At 46.8% G+C, this 10,681-nt stretch overlaps 1 non-coding gene across 1 annotated transcript; it reads right to left on the bottom strand.

Annotated features, from left to right (window-relative positions):
* Window positions 1-8,764: 8,764 nt before the first annotated feature.
* TRNAT-GGU (transfer RNA threonine (anticodon GGU)) lies at window positions 8,765-8,837 on the bottom strand. The gene has a single exon. It is a non-coding gene; the product is annotated as a tRNA-Thr (tRNA).
* Window positions 8,838-10,681: the final 1,844 nt, after the last annotated feature.

The following is a 10,681-nucleotide window of genomic DNA, read 5'->3' as shown; positions in this document are numbered from 1 at the left end:
TCGTCCATTCCACTTGGACACCAGTCTGTACACCTAGCTTCTACTCCATCGTCATCGTTGGGTTTAAGACATTCGCGGCGATCAGCTAGGGTTACGAGAAACGTCTAGCCTCCCTAGGGTGGGTTGTCCACCAAAGGTTTTCGCAATTGCGGTTGTTCTTGCTTTTAGCTGTAGTTCGACACCCTTATATACTACCTATTTGAGTAAGGTAATGCAACCGGCGTATGCTTCATTTCAAACGCCAATATTAGTCAAGTCTCTCAAGAATGTCTAATTGTTCTTTATCAACGCGATGTAACGCTCAATAAGGCGAACAACTAACGAAGAAAATATTTAATATTAATTATATTTATTTTAATATTTAAGATAATCTTGTTTCTCAACTCAAAATTAAAACGGAAAGAGTTAAAAAGCAGTCTATGTTTTAGTCTGTGTATGTCCGTCCGTTAGTGCATCGCGTTAGCAGTTCGCTTTGTTTTGTGGAAAGAAATCCTACAAAACCTTAATATTTGGTTTTCTCATAATGTATAATTAATATATGGAAATATTTTTCGTAATTTCGATGCCTTTAGTGGTTTTGTAGCTACAAAGCTCTGTTTCATTTTGATATCCCAAGAACTTTTTTTAATATTATTATTTGAAATCGATGTTTATATATTACTTAAGCTATACTACATCTGTTTATAGCATAATCCTTTCTAAAGTGATTTCAAGAAGAACGCCACTATATTGGTCAAATGAACTTTCATCTGTCAATAGGCCTAGTGAACCATAAAGTAAACGCTAGGTTTTCGTTTCTGTAATGCAGAGACATTAACGGTTCAGAGTGAGCCGAAGTTAATTACACTTTTAAATAATCAGGCTAAGATTTTATAATCATGGTGGAAGTCTGGGCCGCGTTGAGCAGAGCTCAGCGCTGTTAGCATTGTCCTACAGAACGGGATTTTGGTTATGAATTTTGACGGCACGGTGCTCAGCGTTGAGCCAGCGCGGTCACCAAAGAAAATAGTCAGGTTTTTGGATAACGTGACGTAAAACGCGTAGTTCTCAGCTTGGCGAAAAAAACATGGAGGAATTAATACAAATAGCTCTTGCTGATTCTGATCATAGAGACTAGAAACCCCAAGGAGTGGCAGGAATGCCTCAACTTGTTGCCCTTTTTCATGGTACACGCAACGGGTACACGGCGACTTCCGCTAAGCAAAATTAAACGGGCCGGAAGCTCTCATGTACCAATTTATGAGCAACATATTATTTGCGCTTGTAGAGCGGGGGACCTGCCACTCCTTGGGGTTTCTAGTCTCTATGTTCTGATGGGACTATAGCTATTTATTTGACGTGAAACCAGTTGATCACGCGAGAATTTTAAGAGATATGTTAGTTTCTATGTTTAATTATAAAAGTTGTTCTTATCTATCTCCATAAATATGTTATCATACAATTTTTGTTAAGCCTTTGTACCTTGCACGCTTTATTGCGCTAGCTTCATTTTTAAAACACCGATGACCGGAGAAAAGCTATGACGACAGATCTCACCGGTAAACGTTTTCCAAAATCCGCTGTCTTTTTTGGTGAGCTCTGCTGAACGCAGCCCAGATCAGTGAAAGGTCTGATCGTAATCGGATTATAGCTTCATGTTATCATGATTTTAATGGTGCACGTTTACTTTCAGTGTGTGTAGCCACAAATTAGCTTTGGTGTTATGTAACTTTAATCGTCATGTTGACAAACTAAGAAAATTGTTGAGGTGAAAGGAGAGGATAGTGTTTACATGGCAACCCTGTTGTGAATATGGCTTTGAACATAGAGGGTATACAGTTGAGGAGTAGCAAATTGGGCCTTTACAAACACGTAAAGGTAATATCCCTCCAAAGTTTTATCTCTTCATTTCCCGTTTTTCCCCCATCGGATGATTTTAATGTGTACAAGTATATCCTTATTGGATGTAAAATGTCGTCTGATTTACAGTATATTTTCTATGCTTTGTATACTGCTTTAATATTTCATAAATTTTAACTTCAGTATTTGTTCATAAAAAAAAAGAAACATTTCCATAACTGGGTAAATAAGTATGTAGGTAGTCCTTCTCTTGACTCGGAGAGGTAATATTTTGGTTTTCCCAACTTGTTACGTCACATCTGAGACCTCACAACACCGCTCCCGGATGGGCTCGAACCACCAACCTATTGGTTAACAGCCGAACGCGCTAACCATTGCGCCACGGAAGCCCAAAAGTTAAATGCTCGTCAGGTATTGTGTAAAAACCTTGACTTTTTACGTCACATCTGAGACCTCACAACACCGCTCCCGGATGGGGTCGAACCACCAACCTACTGGTTAACAGCCGAACGCGCTAACCATTGCGCCACGGAAGCCCAAAAATTAAATGGTCGTCATTTATTGTGCAAAAACTTTGGCTTTCTACGTTACATTTGAGATCCCACAACACCGCTCCCGGATGGGCTCGAACCACCAACCTATTGGTTAACAGCCGAACGCGCTAACCATTGCGCCACGGAAGCCCGAAAGCTAAATGCTCGTCAGGTATTGTGCAAAAAACTTGACTTTTTACGTCACATCTGAGACCTCACAACACCGCTCCCGGATGGGCTCGAACCACCAACCTATTGGTTAACAGCCGAACGCGCTAACCATTGCGCCACGGAAGCCCAAAAGTTAAATGCTCGTCAGGTATTGTGTAAAAACCTTGACTTTTTACGTCACATCTGAGACCTCACAACACCGCTCCCGGATGGGCTCGAACCACCAACCTATTGGTTAACAGCCGAACGCGCTAACCATTGCGCCACGGAAGCCCAAAAGTTAAATGCTCGTCAGGTATTGTGTAAAAACCTTGACTTTTTACGTCACATCTGAGACCTCACAACACCGCTCCCGGATGGGGTCGAACCACCAACCTACTGGTTAACAGCCGAACGCGCTAACCATTGCGCCACGGAAGCCCAAAAATTAAATGGTCGTCATTTATTGTGCAAAAACTTTGGCTTTCTACGTTACATTTGAGATCCCACAACACCGCTCCCGGATGGGCTCGAACCACCAACCTATTGGTTAACAGCCGAACGCGCTAACCATTGCGCCACGGAAGCCCAAAAGCTAAATGCTCGTCAGGTATTGTGCAAAAAACTTGACTTTTTACGTCACATCTGAGACCTCACAACACCGCTCCCGGATGGGCTCGAACCACCAACCTATTGGTTAACAGCCGAACGCGCTAACCATTGCGCCACGGAAGCCCAAATGTTAAACGCTCGTCAGGTATTATGTAAAAACCTTGTTTTTTACGTCACATCTGAGACCTCACAACACCGCTCACGGATGGGGTCGAACCACCACCCTATGGGTTAACAGCCGAACGCGCTAACCATTGCGCCACGGAAGCCCAAAAATTAAATGGTCGTCATTTATTGTGCAAAAACTTTGGCTTTCTACGTTACATTTCAGATCCCACAACACCGCTCCCGGGTGGGCTCAAACCACCAACCTTTTGGTTAACAGCCGAACGCGCTAACCATTGAGCCACGGAAGCTCAGAAATGAAATGGTTGTCAGGTATTGTGGAAAACCTTGACTTTTTACGTGACATCTGAGACCTCACAACACCGCTCCCGGATGAGCTCGAACCACCAACCTATTGGTTAACAGCCGAACGTGCTAACCATTGCGCCACGGAAGCCCAAAAATTAAATGGTCGTCAGGTATTGTGGAAAAACATTGGCTTTCTACGTTACATTTGAGATCACACAACACCGCTCCCGGGTGGGCTCGAACCACCAACCTATTGGTTAACAGCCGAACGCGCTAACCATTGCGCCAAGGAAGCCCAAAATTTAGATGCTCGTCAGGTATTGTGTAAAAACCTTGACTTTTTACGTCACACCTGAGACCTCACAACACCGCTCCCGGATGGACTCGAACCACCAACCTATTGCTTAACAGCCGAACGCGCTAACCATTGCGCCACGGAAGCCCAAAACCTAAATGCTCGTCAGGTATTGTGCAAAAAACTTGACTTTTTACGTCACATCTGAGACCTCACAACACCGCTCCCGGATGGGGTCGAACCACCAACCTATTGGTTAACAGCCGAACGCGCTAACCATTGCGCCACGGAAGCCCAAAAGTTAAATACTCGTCAGGTATTGTGTAAAAACCTTGACTTCTTACGTCACATCTGAGACCTCACAACACCGCTCCCGGATGGGCTCGAACCACCAACCTATTGGTTAACAGCCGATCGCGCTAACCATTGCGCCACGGAAGCCCAAAAGTTAAGTGCTCGTCAGGTATTGTGTAAAAACCTTGACTTTTTACGTCACATCTGAGACCTCACAACACCGCTCCCGGATGGGCTCGAACCACCAACCTATTGGTTAACAGCCGAACGCGCTAACCATTGAGCCACGGAAGCTCAGAAATTTAATGGTTGTCAGGTGTTGTGGAAAAACTTTGGCTTTCTACGTTACATTTGAGACCCCACAACACCTCTCCCGGGTGGGCTCGAACCACCAACCTTTCGATTAACAGCCGAACGCGCTAAACATTGCGCCACGGAAGCCCAAAAGTTAAATGCTCGTTAGGTATTGTGTAAAAACCTTGACTTTTTACGTCACATCTGAGACCTCACAACACCGCTCCCGGATGGGCTCGAACCACCAACCTATTGGTTAACAGCCGAACGCGCTAACCATTGCGCCAAGGAAGCCCAAAAGTTAAATGCTCGTCAGGTATTATGTAAAAACCTTGACTTTTTACGTCACATCTGAGACCTCACAACACCGCTCCCGGATGGGGTCGAACCACCAACCTATTGGTTAACAGCCGAACGCGCTAACCATTGAGCCACGGAAGCTCAGAAATTAAATGGTTGTCAGGTATTGTGGAAAACCTTGACTTTTTACGTTACATCTGAGACCTCACAACACCGCTCCCGGATGGGCTCGAACCACCAATCTATTGGTTAAAAGCCGAACGTGCTAACCATTGCGCCACGGAAGCCCAAAAATTAAATGGTCGTCAGGTATTGTGGAAAAACTTTGGCTTTCTACGTTACATTTGAGATCACACAACACCGCTCCCGGATGGGCTCGAACCACCAACCTATTGGTTAACAGCCGAACGCGCTAACCATTGCGCCACGGAAGCCCAAAAGTTTAGTGCTCGTCAGGTATTGTGTAAAAAACTTGACTTTTTACGTCACATCTGAGACCTCACAACACCGCTCCCGGATGGGCTCGAACCACCAACCTATTGGTTAACAGCCGAACGCGCTAACCATTGCGCCAAGGAAGCCCAAAATTTAAATGCTCGTCAGGTATTGTGTAAAAACCTTGACTTTTTACGTCACATCTGAGACCTCACAACACCGCTCCCGGATGGGGTCGAACCACCAACCTACTGGTTAACAGCCGAACGCGCTAACCATTGCGCCACGGAAGCCCAAAAATTAAATGGTCGTCATTTATTGTGCAAAAACTTTGGCTTTCTACGTTACATTTGAGATCCCACAACACCGCTCCCGGATGGGCTCGAACCACCAACCTATTGGTTAACAGCCGAACGCGCTAACCATTGCGCCACGGAAGCCCAAAAGTTAAATGCTCGTCAGGTATTGTGTAAAAACCTTGACTTTTTACGTCACATCTGAGACCTCACAACACCGCTCCCGGATGGGCTCGAACCACCAACCTATTGGTTAACAGCCGAACGCGCTAACCATTGCGCCACGGAAGCCCAAAAGCTAAATGCTCGTCAGGTATTGTGCAAAAAACTTGACTTTTTACGTCACATCTGAGACCTCACAACACCGCTCCCGGATGGGCTCGAACCACCAACCTATTGGTTAACAGCCGAACGCGCTAACCATTGCGCCACGGAAGCCCAAAAGTTAAATGCTCGTTAGGTATTGTGTAAAAACCTTGACTTTTTACGTCACATCTGAGACCTCACAACACCGCTCCCGGATGGGCTCGAACCACCAACCTTTCGGTTAACAGCCGAACGCGCTAACCATTGCGCCACGGAAGCCCAAAAGTTAAATACTCGTCAGGTATTGTGTAAAAACCTTGACTTCTTACGTCACATCTGAGACCTCACAACACCGCCCCCGGATGGGCTCGAACCACCAACCTATTGGTTAACAGCCGAACGCGCTAACCATTGCGCCACGGAAGCACAAAAGTTAAATGCTCGTCAGGTATTGTGTAAAAACCTTGACTTTTTACGTCACATCTGAGACCTCACAACACCGCTCCCGGATGGGCTCGAACCACCAACCTATTGGTTAACAGCCGAACGCGCTAACCATTGCGCCACGGAAGCCCAAAAGTTAAATGCTCGTCAGGTATTGTGTAAAAACCTTGATTTTTTACGTCACATCTGAGACCTCACAACACCGCTCCCGGATGGGCTCGAACCACCAACCTATTGGTTAACAGCTGAACGCGCTAACCATTGCGCCACGGAAGCCCAAATGTTAAACGCTCGTCAGGTATTATGTAAAAACCTTGTTTTTTACGTCACATCTGAGACCTCACAACACCGCTCACGGATGGGGTCGAACCACCACCCTATGGGTTAACAGCCGAACGCGCTAACCATTGCGCCACGGAAGCCCAAAAATTAAATGGTCGTCATTTATTGTGCAAAAACTTTGGCTTTCTACGTTACATTTCAGATCCCACAACACCGCTCCCGGGTGGGCTCGAACCACCAACCTTTTGGTTAACAGCCGAACGCGCTAACCATTGAGCCACGGAAGCTCAGAAATTAAATGGTTGTCAGGTATTGTGGAAAACCTTGACTTTTTACGTGACATCTGAGACCTCACAACACCGCTCCCGGATGAGCTCGAACCACCAACCTATTGGTTAACAGCCGAACGTGCTAACCATTGCGCCACGGAAGCCCAAAAATTAAATGGTCGTCAGGTATTGTGGAAAAACATTGGCTTTCTACGTTACATTTGAGATCACACAACACCGCTCCCGGGTGGGCTCGAACCACCAACCTATTGGTTAACAGCCGAACGCGCTAACCATTGCGCCAAGGAAGCCCAAAATTTAAATGCTCGTCAGGTATTGTGTAAAAACCTTGACTTTTTACGTCACATCTGAGACCTCACAACACCGCTCCCGGATGGGCTCGAACCACCAACCTATTGCTTAACAGCCGAACGCGCTAACCATTGCGCCACGGAAGCCCAAAACCTAAATGCTCGTCAGGTATTGTGCAAAAAACTTGACTTTCTACGTCACATCTGAGACCTCACAACACCGCTCCCGGATGGGGTCGAACCACCAACCTATTGGTTAACAGCCGAACGCGCTAACCATTGCGCCACGGAAGCCCAAAAGTTAAATACTCGTCAGGTATTGTGTAAAAACCTTGACTTCTTACGTCACATCTGAGACCTCACAACACCGCTCCCGGATGGGCTCGAACCACCAACCTATTGGTTAACAGCCGATCGCGCTAACCATTGCGCCACGGAAGCCCAAAAGTTAAGTGCTCGTCAGGTATTGTGTAAAAACCTTGACTTTTTACGTCACATCTGAGACCTCACAACACCGCTCCCGGATGGGCTCGAACCACCAACCTATTGGTTAACAGCCGAACGCGCTAACCATTGAGCCACGGAAGCTCAGAAATTTAATGGTTGTCAGGTGTTGTGGAAAAACTTTGGCTTTCTACGTTACATTTGAGACCCCACAACACCTCTCCCGGGTGGGCTCGAACCACCAACCTTTCGATTAACAGCCGAACGCGCTAAACATTGCGCCACGGAAGCCCAAAAGTTAAATGCTCGTTAGGTATTGTGTAAAAACCTTGACTTTTTACGTCACATCTGAGACCTCACAACACCGCTCCCGGATGGGCTCGAACCACCAACCTATTGGTTAACAGCCGAACGCGCTAACCATTGCGCCACGGAAGCCCAAAAGTTAAATGCTCGTCAGGTATTATGTAAAAACCTTGACTTTTTACGTCACATCTGAGACCTCACAACACCGCTCCCGGATGGGGTCGAACCACCAACCTATTGGTTAACAGCCGAACGCGCTAACCATTGAGCCACGGAAGCTCAGAAATTAAATGGTTGTCAGGTATTGTGGAAAACCTTGACTTTTTACGTCACATCTGAGACCTCACAACACCGCTCCCGGATGGGCTCGAACCACCAATCTATTGGTTAAAAGCCGAACGTGCTAACCATTGCGCCACGGAAGCCCAAAAATTAAATGGTCGTCAGGTATTGTGGAAAAACTTTGGCTTTCTACGTTACATTTGAGATCACACAACACCGCTCCCGGATAGGCTCGAACCACCAACCTATTGGTTAACAGCCGAACGCGCTAACCATTGCGCCACGGAAGCCCAAAAGTTTAGTGCTCGTCAGGTATTGTGTAAAAAACTTGACTTTTTACGTCACATCTGAGACCTCACAACACCGCTCCCGGATGGGCTCGAACCACCAACCTATTGGTTAACAGCCGAACGCGCTAACCATTGCGCCAAGGAAGCCCAAAATTTAAATGCTCGTCAGGTATTGTGTAAAAACCTTGACTTTTTACGTCACATCTGAGACCTCACAACACCGCTCCCGGATGGGCTCGAACCACCAACCTATTGCTTAACAGCCGAACGCGCTAACCATTGCGCCACGGAAGCCCAAAACCTAAATGCTCGTCAGGTATTGTGCAAAAAACTTGACTTTTTACGTCACATCTGAGACCTCACAACACCGCTCCCGGATGGGCTCGAACCACCAACCTATTGGTTACCAGCCGAACGCGCTAACCATTGCGCCACGGAAGCCCAAAAGTTAAATGCTCGTCAGGTATTGTGTAAAAACCTTGACTTTTTACGTCACATCTGAGACCTCACAACACCGCTCCCGGATGGGGTCGAACCACCAACCTACTGGTTAACAGCCGAACGCGCTAACCATTGCGCCACGGAAGCCCAAAAATTAAATGGTCGTCATTTATTGTGCAAAAACTTTGGCTTTCTACGTTACATTTGAGATCCCACAACACCGCTCCCGGATGGTCTCGAACCACCAACCTATTGGTTAACAGCCGAACGCGCTAACCATTGCGCCACGGAAGCCCAAAAGTTAAATGCTCGTCAGGTATTGTGTAAAAACCTTGACTTTTTACGTCACATCTGAGACCTCACAACACCGCTCCCGGATGGGCTCGAACCACCAACCTATTGGTTAACAGCCGAACGCGCTAACCATTGCGCCACGGAAGCCCAAAAGTTAAATGCTCGTCAGGTATTGTGTAAAAACCTTGTTTTTTACGTCACATCTGAGACCTCACAACACCGCTCCCGGATGGGGTCGAACCACCACCCTATGGGTTAACAGCCGAACGCGCTAACCATTGCGCCACGGAAGCCCAAAAATTAAATGGTCGTCATTTATTGTGCAAAAACTTTGGCTTTCTACGTTACATTTCAGATCCCACAACACCGCTCCCGGGTGGGCTCGAACCACCAACCTTTTGGTTAACAGCCGAACGCGCTAACCATTGAGCCACGGAAGCTCAGCAATTAAATGGTTGTCAGGTATTGTGGAAAACCTTGACTTTTTACGTCACATCTGAGACCTCACAACACCGCTCCCGGATGAGCTCGAACCACCAACCTATTGGTTAACAGCCGAACGTGCTAACCATTGCGCCACGGAAGCCCAAAAATTAAATGGTCGTCAGGTATTGTGGAAAAACATTGGCTTTCTACGTTACATTTGAGATCACACAACACCGCTCCCGGGTGGGCTCGAACCACCAACCTATTGGTTAACAGCCGAACGCGCTAACCATTGCGCCAAGGAAGCCCAAAATTTAAATGCTCGTCAGGTATTGTGTAAAAACCTTGACTTTTTACGTCACATCTGAGACCTCACAACACCGCTCCCGGATGGGCTCGAACCACCAACCTATTGCTTAACAGCCGAACGCGCTAACCATTGCGCCACGGAAGCCCAAAACCTAAATGCTCGTCAGGTATTGTGCAAAAAACTTGATTTTTTACGTCACATCTGAGACCTCACAACACCGCTCCCGGATGGGGTCGAACCACCAACCTATTGGTTAACAGCCGAACGCGCTAACCATTGCGCCACGGAAGCCCAAAAGTTAAATACTCGTCAGGTATTGTGTAAAAACCTTGACTTCTTACGTCACATCTGAGACCTCACAACACCGCTCCCGGATGGGCTCGAACCACCAACCTATTGGTTAACAGCCGATCGCGCTAACCATTGCGCCACGGAAGCCCAAAAGTTAAGTGCTCGTCAGGTATTGTGTAAAAACCTTGACTTTTTACGTCACATCTGAGACCTCACAACACCGCTCCCGGATGGGCTCGAACCACCAACCTATTGGTTAACAGCCGAACGCGCTAACCATTGAGCCACGGAAGCTCAGAAATTTAATGGTTGTCAGGTGTTGTGGAAAAACTTTGGCTTTCTACGTTACATTTGAGACCCCACAACACCTCTCCCGGGTGGGCTCGAACCACCAACCTTTCGATTAACAGCCGAACGCGCTAAACATTGCGCCACGGAAGCCCAAAAGTTAAATGCTCGTTAGGTATTGTGTAAAAACCTTGACTTTTTACGTCACATCTGAGACCTCACAACACCGCTCCCG

This window comes from Phalangium opilio, unplaced genomic scaffold, assembly GCF_054372755.1.
Source record: "Phalangium opilio isolate 3A_F unplaced genomic scaffold, DU_Popi_V2 ptg000101l_1, whole genome shotgun sequence".
Lineage (NCBI taxonomy): Eukaryota > Metazoa > Arthropoda > Arachnida > Opiliones > Phalangiidae > Phalangium > Phalangium opilio.
Note: the sequence above shows the minus strand (reverse complement) of the source record. Positions and strands in the feature narration are given on the sequence as shown.